This window comes from Canis lupus, chromosome 3 (assembly GCF_011100685.1).
Source record: "Canis lupus familiaris isolate Mischka breed German Shepherd chromosome 3, alternate assembly UU_Cfam_GSD_1.0, whole genome shotgun sequence".
Lineage (NCBI taxonomy): Eukaryota > Metazoa > Chordata > Mammalia > Carnivora > Canidae > Canis > Canis lupus.
In genome coordinates, this window is record NC_049224.1 from 22,470,636 (window position 1) to 22,483,870 (window position 13,235).

The 13,235-nt window shown below is 35.2% G+C and overlaps 1 long non-coding RNA gene across 2 annotated transcripts in view; it reads left to right on the top strand.

Moving 5' to 3' along the window:
• The window catches only part of LOC111095151, an 84,040-nt gene that overhangs the window by 26,480 nt on the left and 44,325 nt on the right, over positions 1 to 13,235 (top strand). For both annotated transcript variants that reach the window (XR_005356778.1, XR_005356777.1), the window contains exon 3: positions 12,105 to 12,272. This is a non-coding gene — a long non-coding RNA (uncharacterized LOC111095151). The remainder of the gene's footprint in view (positions 1 to 12,104; positions 12,273 to 13,235) is intronic.

Sequence of the window (13,235 nt, forward strand, 5' to 3'; positions counted from 1 at the left end):
TTCAGGAGTTATTTACTTGTCATTTAATGTCATCCATGTAAATATACTTCCTGTAAAGCAGTGTTTTTCAACATCAAAGCATTAAAGCCAGATGTTGTGCCACTTGAAGTTGAAAGGAAGATTGAGTCTGGTGCTAATCTCAAACTTTAGTATGCTGAATGGTTTCAACCACAATGATTATAAATTGACATTGTTAAAAACACTAAACTGAGCCTTGAAACGTTATCAAGAGGTGTGAATTTGAATCACATAACTAACTTAACAGTGGAAGAAAGAGTATCAGAGTCCTCTGAAATACAAAAGTAATTATTTCATATTTGCACTTTCAATGATACAGATAATATATGATAGAGGGAAAAATCAATTTAAAGGATCAATCACCCTCTCCAAATCCTTCCTACTTATCAAAGCTCAGCTCATTCATTATTCCTCCACTTGAATTCTACTTTTGCAGACCAAACCACATTTTAATTTAAGGGTTAGGTCAATTCTAGAAGGCATGGAAATAATTAGTCCTGGGAGATAGGAAAACACAGTAAGACATTTTCAGAGCAAAAGAATCAGGCAGTTTATACCAATGAACTACATTTAATGAAGAATATACCTGAACAATGGATGCTGAATCAAATCTGGAAATCAGAGCAGCTTGGCAAGGGACTGGGGTAGGGGGTGTGTGGAAAATCAGCTTGTCAGTGCAAACTACAAGTTTGGAAGCAAAGTGTGAAATCAGTAGATCAAAGGATAATCAGAAAACAAGATTTAGCTGTAACTCAAAATGACTTCAGAAATCACAAGCTCAAGAAGTAATGTGCACTTACCTGCATTGTGCAATTTTTTAAAAAAATTGCAGTATAGTTAACATACTGTGTTTCAGATATTTGTGAATGACATATCCAATAAAGGGTTAGTATCCAAGAACTTATACCACTCAACACCAAAAAACCCCAAATAATCCAATTTCAAATGTGCAGAAGACATAAAGAGACATTTCTCCAAATAAGACATACACATGAAAAGATACTTAACATCACTTATCATCAGAGAAATGCAAATCAAAACTACAATGAGATATCTACCTCACATCTAGTAGAATGACTAAAATAAAAAACTCAAGAAACAACAAGTGTTGGTGAAGATGTGGAGAAACAGGAGCCCTAGTCTACTGGGTAGAAATGATACTTGCAGATATCTCCTCCCATTCAGTAGGTTGTCTTTAGTTTTGTTGATTGTTTCGTTTGGTGTGCAGAAGTTTTTATTTTGATATAGTCCTTATTTTTTATTTTTACTTCTGTTTCTCTTCCTTCAGGAGACATATCTAGAAAGATGTTGCTACAGCTAATGTCAGAGAGCTTGATATTTAAGCTCTTTCTAGGATTCTGATAGTTTCAGGTCTTACACGTAGGTTCTTAATTCATTTTGAGTTTATTTTTGTGTATGGTAAAGAAAGTAATCCAGTTTCATTCTTTTGCAAGTTGCTCTCCAGTTTTCCTAACACTATTTGTTGAAGAGACTTTTACCCATTGCATATTCTTGCTTTCTTTGTGGAAAATTAATTGATTGCATATTTTGTGTTAATTTATGACTATCTCTTTTGTTCTATTAATTTATGTGTCTATTTTTATGCCACTACCATATGTTTTTGATCATGAAAGCTTTGTAATATAACTTGAAGTCTAGAATTGTGATGCCTCTAGATTTACTTTTCTTTTTCAAGATTTCTATGGCTGTCTGGGGTCTTTTGTGGTTCCATACAAATTTTAAGATTGCTTGTTCTAGTTCTGTGGAAAATGCTGTTGATATTTTGATGGAATTAAATTAAATTTGTAGATTGCTTTGGATAATATAGACATTTTAAGAATATTTGTTCTCTTAGTCCATAACCATGGAATATCTTTCCATTTCTTTGTGTCATCTTCAATTTCTTTCATCAATCTTTTATAGTTTTCAGAGTAAAAGTCTTCCATCTCATTGGTTAAGTTTATTTTTAGGTATTTCATTACTTTTGGAGCAATTGTAAATGTGACTGTTTTCTTAATTTCTCTTTCTGTTACTTCATTATTAGTATATAGAAATGTGATTTCTCTTTGTATGTGAATTTTGTATCCCATGACTTTACTAAATTCATTTATCTGTTAGCTTTTTGAACTGTCTGGTAGTTTTTTTTGTTTGTTTTTTATTTTTTTATTTTTATTTTTATTTATTTATTTTTTTTTGTGGAGTTCTTAGAGTTTTCTCTTTGTAGTATCATGTCAACTACAAAGTGTGAAAGTATCACATCTCCCAATCAGTACTTTTTATTTCTTTTTGTTGTCTGATTGCTGTGGCCTGGACTTCAAGTACTATGTTGATTAAAAGTGGTGAGAGTACAGGTCCTTATCTGGTTTCTAACCTTAAGGGAAAAGCTCTCAGTATTTCCCCACTGAGTATGATATTTGCTGTTGGTTTTACATATAAGGCCTTTATTATATATATAACTATTATATACAACTGCAACAATAACTATTTTGTTGAGGATTTTTTCATGGAAAGTACTTTGTCAAATGCTTTTTTTGCATCAACTGAGTGAATCAAATGGTTCTTATCTTTTCTCTTAATGATGTGATATATCATGTTGATTAATTTGCAAATACTGAACTACCTTTGTAGCCTAGGAATAAATTCCACTTCATCATGGTGAATGATTTTTGTAATGTATTGTTGAATTTTGTTTACCAATATTTTGTTGAGTATTTTTGCATCTATGTTCATAGAGATATTGGCCTATAGTTCTCTTTGTTTTGTGTTGTCTTTATCTTGTTGTATCAGGATAATGTTGGTCTCATAGAACAAGTTTGGAAAGTTGTTTCCTTCTTTTTCTATTTTTTGGAAAAGTTTGAGAAGAATAGATAGTAACTCTTTATATGTTTGATAGAATTTCCCTGTGAAACCATCTGGTCCTGGACTTTTATTTGTTGGAAACTTTTTGTTTACTGATTCAACTTCATTGCTGGTAATTAGTCTTTTCAAATTTTCTATTTCTTTCTATTTCAGTTTTTGTAGATTATATTTTTCTAGGAATTTATACATTTCCTCTAGGTTGTTCAATTTGTATAATTTCTTTTTTTTTTTTTATTTATGATAGTCACAGAGAGAGAGAGAGAGAGAGAGAGAGAGGCAGAGACACAAGCAGAGGGAGAAGCAGGCTCCATGCACTGGGAGCCCGACGTGGGATTCGATTCCGGGTCTCCAGGATTGCGCCCTGGGCCAAAGGCAGGCGCCAAACCGCTGCGCCACCCAGGGATCCCCCAATTTGTATAATTTCGTACAATATTCTCTTACAGTTGTTTGTATTTCTGGTGTTTGTTGTTACTTGTCTTTCATTGGTGATTTTGTTTGAGTTCTCTCTCTTTTTCTCTTTTTAATGAGTCTGGCTAGAGCTTAATCAGTTTTGTTTATCTTTAAAAAGAACCAGTTCCTGGTTTCACTGATCTGTTCTATTATTTTTGTAGTTTCTGTATCATTTATTTCTGCTCTAATCTTTTTTTAATTTCTTTCCTTCTGCTATTTGGGGTTTCATTTATTCTTTCACTAAGTTATTTAGGTGTGAGGTTAGGTTATTTACTTGAGATTTTTATTGCTTCTTGAGATAGGACTATATTGCTAAAAACTTCCACCGTAGAACTGCTTTTGCGTCACCCCCCAAGATTTTGGAACACTGAGTTTTCATTTTCATCTTTCTGCTTGGCATTTTCTGGTTTCTTCTTTGAAATCATGGTTGAGCATTTTATGGTTCAGTAGCATGTGATTTAACCTCCATGTATTTGTGCTATTTTCAGATTTTTTTCTTATTGTTGATTTCTAGTTTTCATAGTACTGTGGTCAGAAAGAATGCTTTATATGACTTTGATCATTTTAAAGAGTTTTTGGGACTTGTTTTGTGGCCTAATATGTGATCTATTGTGGAGGATGTTCCGTGTGCCCTTGAAAAGAATGGTATTCTGCTGTTTTAGGATGGAATGTTTTGACTTTGTCTATTAAATCCATCTGGTCAAGTGTGCCATTCAAAGCAACTGTTTCCTTGTTGAATTTCTGCTTTGATGATTTTTTGTTGATGAATTTGGTGCATTAAAGCCCTGTGCAATATTGTATTATTATTTAGTTCCCTTATGTTTGTTATTAGTTGTTTTGTGTATTTGGGTACTCCCAAGTTAGGTGTATAAATATTTACAATTATTATGTCTTCTTGTTGGATTGCCCCCTTTATTATTATATAGTATCATTTGTCTCTTATTACAGTCTTTGTATTATTTTTAGATTTTATTTATTTATTGGAGAGACAGAGAGAGAGAGAGAGAGAATGAGCAGGAGTAGGGAGAGAAGGAGAAGGAGAAGTAGACTCCCTGCTGAGCAGGGAGCCCTACTCAATCCCAGGACCCCAGGATCATGACCTGAGCCAATGGCAGATGCTTAACTGACTGAGCCACCTAGGTGCCTCCAACAGTCATTGTTTTAAAGTGTGTTATATCCAATATAAGTGTTGCTACCCCAGCTTTCTTTTGACATCCATTAGCATGATAAATATTTCTCCATGATCTCACTTTCAATCTGCATGTGTCTCTAGGTCTCAAATGAGTCTTGTAAGCAACATATAGATGGGTCTCCTTTTTTTTTTTAATCCATTATATCACCTTGTATCTTTTGATTGGAGCATTTAGTCCATTTACATTCAAAATTATTTTTATTTATTTTTATTTTTTAAAGACTATTCTCGGGATCCCTGGGTGGCACAGCGGTTTGGCGCCTGCCTTTGGCCCAGGGCGCGATCCTGGAGACCCGGGATCGAATCCCACGTCGGGCTCCCGGTGCAAGGAGCCTGCTTCTCCCTCTGCCTGTGTCTCTGCCTCATTCTCTCTCTCTCTCTGTGACTATCACAAATAAATAAAAAAATTTAAAAAAAAAATAAAGACTATTCTCAAGAGACAGAGAGAGAGAGAGAGAGAGAGAGAGGTAGAGACATAGGCAGAGGGATAAGCAGGTTTCTAGCAGGGAGCCCAATGTGGGACTCGAACCCAGGACCCTGGGATCACACCCTGAGTCAAAGGCAGATGCTCAATTGCTGATCCACTCAGGCATCCTTCAAAGTAATTTTTTTATAGGTAGGTATTTATTGCCATTTGTTACTTGTTTTCTGCTTGTTTTTGTAGTACTGATTTTGTTGAGGAAGTCTCTGTACCTCTTGGATTTGGATTGTTTCCTTCTCCAGATTCAGGAAGTTTTTGGCTATTATTCCTTCAATAATTTTTCTATCCCTTTTTCTCTCTCTTTTGGAAATCATATAATGCAGATGTTATTACATTTGATGGAGTCAGAGTTCCATAAGTCTATTTCCATTTTATGTAATTATTTTTCTCTTATCTGCTAGGCTTAATTACTTTACATTACTCTGTCTTCCAGAACACCAGTTCATTAATCTGCTTCCTCTAACCTGCTATTTATTCCATCTGGTATATTTTTAATTTCATTTACTGTGTTCTTCATCTCTGATCGGTTCTTTTTTATCTCTTTATTAAAAGTATTATGATGCCCACTAGTCTTTTCTTCCATCCATTGAGTATCTTTATGGCCATTACTTTAAATTCTCTATCAGGCATGTTATCTATATTTCTTTTGCTTAGGTCTCTTGGTGTGATTTTGTCCTGTTTTGTCATTTGAGACATTCCTTTGTCTCCACATTTTATTCAACTCTGTGTCTGTTTCTGTGTGTTAAGAAAGCTATGTCTGGTACTAGTGAAAGTAGTGGGTGGGATGCCTACTTTTAAAAGGTGGTATGGGTCTTCTTCCAGAGAGGACATGCTTCCAATTCCAAGACCTTGGTGGTTGAGAGTTCGGCAAATCATGTGTGGGTGGGTGCACAGTGCCTGCATATTTTATGTGCTGGTCCTCTTCCACAGGGGATGAGCCACTATCGCAGAGACCAGGGCCACTTGGGGCCGTTCTACATTGTGCTGTCTTTTATACCACACATTTCATAATTAACTCTCCATTCAGTATAAATTTTATTTATTTTTTTAAAGATTTTATTTATTTATTCATGAGAGACACACACACACACACACAGAGAGAGAGAGAGAGAGAGAGAGAGAGAGAGAGGCAGAGGGAGAAGCAGGCCCCATGCAGGGAGCCTGATGTGGGACTCGATCCCAGGTTTCCAGGATCACACCTTAGGCTGAAGGCAGCACTAAGCCACTGAGCCACCCAGGCTGCCCCTCAGTATAAATTTTAATGAGTAGGCATAATTGTCTTGAAATCCTTCTTAACTTTCTTTCTGTTCTTCTTAACAGAAAGAACAAGTTATATTCCTTTGGGATAATCAAAATATCTGTAATAGTGCTGTGCCCACAGTTCTGTGTCTATGTATTTTGATTCATCAATTCAAATGAGCCCATCTGTCACATGTAATGATTACATTTTAACCTATTTTATCTGATAACGCAATGTTTAGAGGATTAATAAACTATAAAAATCTTAAAATGGAGTTAATTCTAATAATAAGAATAAATTACTTTTTATTTTTTTATTTTTTTTTAATAAATTACTTTTTAAAAATTATTTTTCCCTTCTGATTATAAAAACACAGTGGTTCCCGATGAGCTGCAGTGGTTTTTCAGCATTAACAATTAAGAGGGAAAAAAAAGCAACATGACCCATATTGCTTGGGCATATGGCATAACCTTTAAAGTTTTCATGAAATATTTTTGTTGTTTTTGTTTTGCATGATGCACACATAGATGAATACATAGACATGTAGACAGATGATACATGCATAGTTACAAAATTTGAGTGTAAATATTTGTAGTCTATTTATAAACACTTGAATAATATACAGTTCACAGGTAGCTATTTCTAAAATTTTACTGAAGACTATATATTTAAAAGGGAGAATGGAAAAACATGAAATGTTTATTATTTGATGGACTTTGAACCTCATATACAATTGCAGCATACGGGCATGTCCTTTATCTCCTCATAGTTTGCTATCCATATTGCATTCTTATCACATTTATATTTGTTACACATTGTGATCTTTTTCTCGTCTCAAGTATTAGAGTTCTATACTAACAATTTCAATATCTACACAGTATTTCTTTGTTTACAAAAGGTGTTCCATTGTGTAGCTCTGCTATAATGCATATAAGAAAACTCCCTGTTGATGGATATTTATTTCCAAATTTATACTCTTACAAGTTTCTGATAAACATTCTTATGCCAAAATAATTTTTCACTTGACTCTTTCAACATGAAATACATCTTTAAAAGATAAATTATAAGGATACATAGTGCTGTTCTTAAAATTTTGGTTCATGTTGCAAAAGTGACCTCCCAAAATGTCAAGTCAATTTATGCTTATACTACTAATGTTTCTGAGTACACATTTGCCAACATTCTGGAAAACAATGAATATCCATCAACCTTTTATGACATTATGATTATGAGGTCTCTTGTATTTGGTCTCATTCTATTTCTAGTGAGTTTTACATGTTTTAAAATGTGAATTGAACATTTTTACATTTTTTCTTCCCATTTTTTTTTTGCTGCCTTCTGCTTCATATTGATTTTGTAAGAGGAATTTTTTATATTAGGAAAATTAAGTAGTACTGCATAATGTTTCTTTATATTGCTTTTATGTTATAATCTATAGAAACGTTGTTAATTGCTCTCTTATATCCTCCAGCAAGCTTTTCTTTGAGGTGATTGAATTTTGAGTTTTGCCTTAAAAAACCTACAGGCACTAGAAATTCATTGTAAACATATATATTTTTTAAAAACTTACTGATGAATGACCATGAGCTTAAAATTATTTCTGAAATTTCAAGAAGGCCATCAGAAATGGTGACAGTATTTGAGAACGCAGCTAGCCTGGCCCCAGCAGCATTATGAGATTACATGAAAAATAGAAGCTTTCTCTTTGGGGAAAAATATTTTACCTATCCTGCCATGTGAAGCCAAGTCACTGGCTCAGTGAAGTTCTTGGTTCACAGCTTACCCTCAGTGATGAAACACAGTGGTTTCCGATGAGCTGCAGTGGTTTTTCGAATTCAGTACCAGCTATACACAACAAAAACCAGTTTCTACTAAGTGGGAAGAACTCAGGGTGGTCATCAGAGCTCTGGCCAATTCTTCAGTTGGTGAGCCTTGTTCCATTTTCTTTTTCAATATTTTATTTATTTATTCATGAGAAGCACAGAGAGGAGAGAGAGGCAGAGACACAGACAGAGGGAGAAGCAGGCTCCATGCAGGGAGCCCAACATGGGACTTGATCCTGGGTCTCCAGGATCACGCCCGGGCTGAAGGCAGCGCTAAACCGCTGGGCCACCCGGCTGCCCCCATTTTCTGATTCTTTGGCTCTTGCCAATGACTTAGTAGTTTGGTCTTCCACATGGTAGACTAGAGTCTAGCAATTAAAGTCTTTGCGCACATGAACTGTAGAAACGATCTGTGGATGCCCATAAAAATATTGGAATCACTCTTGAATTTCCCATGGTTAAGGTTCATTCAGTGATGAGGCCAAATTAATCAAGCTGCTCATTGAGACTGCACCTCTCCTATTGTCATCTGCTGCTGGCAAACTAACAATTTGAGGCTTCTGAACACCTTTTTTACCTTCTCCTGAATCACATATTTAATCATATAGGACAATGTGGTCATTGAATGTGGCTGTTCCAGAAAAAGATCATTCTATCTTTTCTGTTTCTGTGTAATGATGAGGATAAAAAGTATAGCAGGTTATTTAGACCCATTTTAAAAATTCAGGATTTCACCTTGGCTATTTCCAGTCATGATACTTTATTCTTTCCTCTATTAGTGATTCCAGCCTAGCCTATTGTTACTTGTTCTAGCCTAGCCAAAAGAAGTCCCAAAGGATTCAATTAATTCTGGTTCATATACCCAGGTCTTTTTGCTAGACTGACATAATTTTAGCTTATAGGTCTAATAATCACTTTTTAAAAAATATACTAATACTACTTTCAGTCCTTGTAAAATGATTTATATGTGCCAATGTTGGTGCCATAATGTCTTTATAAGTTTACTTATAAAAATTTCCCTGTCTCTTTTACATCTGACTCCTCCAGATAAAAGGTCTGGGTAAGAGTGAGGAAGAGAAAAAAAGATGAAATTATAACTACTGGACTGTATGTGCAATTTTATTTTCAAGTTTACAGACAGCAAAACAGTGTTAAGTTAGACCCTCTGACGTATGGAGGAGGGAGGGGTATTAATGATCTTTGTCTTTTAGAACTATCCCTAGAGTCTTCTTGCCAAAGAAAATCCACTGTTGAAGCTCTCTCAAACTGTTATAAATACCTCAAATTTAACTGACTGCTGGATTTTTCATCCTGTCACATGGTGCTGATAAAGATTTGATTGCCATCCTCTGTAACCTTACAAAGAAGTTTATCAGATTCCAACTCCTGTGCATCCTAGGCCAACCAACTATCAATACCTCCTTATTTACATTTTCATAACTATTGTTTCATCAATCCAGAGTGTGGACAAATGCTCCCCATTTGGTCACATGGACAAATATGATAGAACCTCCAAAAAAAGCACTGAATTATGTTAGTTGAACTTGGAAATTTAGGATCAATGAGATATATCAGAAGCTTTTTAGATGATTTATCTGTGTCCCCAAATGATGTAAGTTCTTCCCCTACTTTTACATACAACACTTTCTTTCCAGACTGCCACACATTTCCCCATATTGTATTTCTTATGTTGGAAACCAGTCATTAATTTGGCTCCCTCATGAATAAAACATGACTTATATCTTAATGGTATTCAGAAGAAGAATTCAAATATTCAAGGGAATATATATATATATATATATATGCCATACATTATTATATAATCTCTAATAAGATTTCCCCCCAAAAGCTATCCTTGATTTCAGGATAGCTTTCAAAGGGACTCATTATTTATGCATACCTGTGGACAATTATCTCTATAATGGAAGTTACCTAATTAAAAATTGTCATAAGAAAGTTTTCCCTGGCTTTAGCTGAAATTACCAATATAACCTCAACTGTAGGAAGCATTTAGGCCAACCTCTCTCATTGGCTAAGGTTGTTTTGTGTGATAGATTTCCCCTAGATTTTCTCCTTGCTACAGTTGGTAAATATTCTGCTTTCCCTGTTGTAATGCTTCAGGCCAATTGGAAAGGTTAAATAGAGAAATTTGGAGAAAGACATTTGACTTTCAAAAGTGAGAGCCTGTAGGTTTGTAGAATTTGTTCAACCGATTGTGCCTGGGAAACAGCATAGTTCAGGTGACCAGGCTGGAGGTTAGCCTCTTTCTGCTTTTCAGTCTTATTGATGGTAGCCTTGGTTAAATTCTGTATGAGACAAAAAGACTGAAATTTTTTCAGGTCTTTTTCCATCGGATTAGTCAGAGTGGCAAAAAGAGTGATAGAGTATTGGGAAAACTTGCCAAGAGACCAGAATTCTGTAGAAATGAGAGGTGATATTGTTTGGTGATACTCATTCAAGGGCCTTTTGTATTTCTGTACATCTTGCAAACAAGAGATAGTGTCTCCTTTCAGATCATTCAAAGACAGGATATCTGCCTCTGAAATAAAGGTTAGGCATGTTTTCTTCCTGCTTGTTATGGAATGTTAGGTTCTCAAAATGTTTTCTTCCCGCTTGTTATGGAATGTTTAGGTTCTGAAAATTTGAGGTTCCTCTTTTGTGACCCAGCACCTTTTCACACTTCCCTCTGGGAGGTGAGACTCAGAGAAGTAGTGTAAATTCTGATATTCTATTGCCATTACTGTAGGTGTTAAAGTGTCTTTTGTTTCTGACCCAGGAGTCTCATGTCTTCTCCTAACATTCATGAGACTGTGGCAGGCTAATTTACTAAGACTCACTAAACATCAGTTTTGTGAAAGATCTTGACTGGTGTAATAATGAGATCAGAATATGGTCTTTGTAGAGGTGATAGTCATGCATTTGTATGTGTGTGGGGTGTGTGTGGGGGGTGCAAGCCAGATAGTCCTAAAATCTCCAAAGGAGGTATGAATAGGGTGGTTCTGGTATTATTAGGAAAAACTACATAATGGATTAAATAGCTGTTTTTGGATAAAAATCATGTACTTAGGTCAGGTAATGCTGCTTTGATGAAACTAACAGGAACAGAAAAGGAAACAAGGAACAATAAAAAGAGAGTACATCCCTTTCTTTTTTCTCCAAACATCCTGTCACCCTCTGCTTCACTTTTATCAAAGCCTATCGGGAACCAGGTGCCAAAGGAGAAATGGGAGTTTGTTCAATTTCTGCCCAGCATCACAAAAGAGAATGTAGAAGGGTAGTTTGGAGCTAAAACAAAATATTTTAGTAACTGGCATAGTCCATCCTTATGGCTACTTTGCATCTGTACCTTTCATATGCTTGTATTTGAATTTGAAAACAAGAACAAAACAACTCTATGCTTTCTCCCAACAAGATACAACCACCCATCCTATGACTGCATACACTTCTTATTATCCCAAGTAGGAAACACAGTATCTCTCTATAAAGTTCTAAGCTGAAGCTGTAAACTAGTATCATTTGCTAATTTCATAGTATGTTCCTTCTCATAATAATTTCAGATAACTTTCATAAATACTTATCAACAAGGCCATTGAGAACATAAAGTTCTGAGATTATTTACTCCATTCCTAGGGGCATTCCTCTGCCCAGTTCACTGGCACTTCCAGATGCAACAGTTTGGATGGAGGGTTGGCTGAGATGGACTGTGTTTTTACTCTGTACTTGGGAGGAATCACTGCAGACCATCTACATCCAAGTATGAAGGATTAATTCTGTTCCTGGCCTTGGGACTACATTAGACTACAATATATTCAAGGCCGGGGGCATGATTGAACCAATAGCCTTTCCTTAGATATTAGAACATCCTCTGTTTCTTTCATCAGGGAAAAGATTAACTCTCTTTTTATAAATTCCATATTGGTTCTAATTAGATGCTAATTAAATTGTTGAGAATAGCAGCATACACCTACTATTTAGCTTATCTCCAAGATTCTATTTTGTGTTTGGCTACAATGTTTTTCTCTCACCCTTTTTCTTTTACAGGAACAGATGTCTCTGAGAGGGAGAAATCCTATGATTGATGGCTGCACCTGTACTTCCCACTCCCTGAATTTCCTAACACATTTACAAAAGGGTCCTCATTCTTTGAAAACACACAGTTCAGTGTCTACCAATTTTCAATGATTTGATTAAACATGTATCCTGTAGCCAGTGAGTCTCACCATTATTCAGGTTTTTCCCCAGTCCTCATTTAATTACCCCAATTAACCCAAATGGAAAAATGAATTAAACTGGACCACAAAGTGTGTTTTAGTTTTAGAGATTGGCATATGCAAAGATTCTGTTTAGATTAGAATTCATTTAACTTAGCTTATTACAAAGTCAGTAGATATGAGGACTACAATCCTCCAAAAGTTAGAGAAAGATATTCCCCATTGTTTCATTTACTGTTCAGTAAGAAGCCTCAGAAACTCAGTGCTTATCATCAACTCACAAAAAAATGAGGAATCTACCAGACAATTCAGGGCCCACTTGGGTGCAAATGAACACTTAAGACTATGCTGTATTATCAAAGAAGATAATTTTTGCTTTTCCACAATTAAATGTTTCCATATTTTATTTCTTACTGAATCATTGTATCTACTCAAATATTCAGAGTGACAGGCCTTTGCCTTATGCATGACCCAGAAAATTAGATTCTACAAGAAAAATAATACTGATTTCAGCAAGAACTACTTTCTTTGATTTATTCTGCATTTAATTGGAAATCTTGGCTATGTAGTCTGATGATGGCATTGATTTAGAAACTGTATAAACAGTAACAGAGAATATATCCTGGCTCAATGAAACTGCTTTTATTTTTATTTCAGTGGTGTTCTTTATAAATCCACTAAGAATGTGTAAGGAATTGAGTTTCTTAACAGTTACTGGTTGGATAAAATTTCTATCTGGTTCTATTTATTTTAGTGCTTTCACTGTGTTTGAAAATATTATATCAATTGGAAAGACACTGTTAGAATTTCTCACACAATATTTTCTTAATAAGTCTGCAAAAGTGTGAGACCCTAAAAGCCACCAGAATCTCCTTAGCTTTTTGCTTTCACAGTCATTTATCCCATAAAACCATCACATGTAAAGATAGTCTTATAGGATACACACACATACACACACATA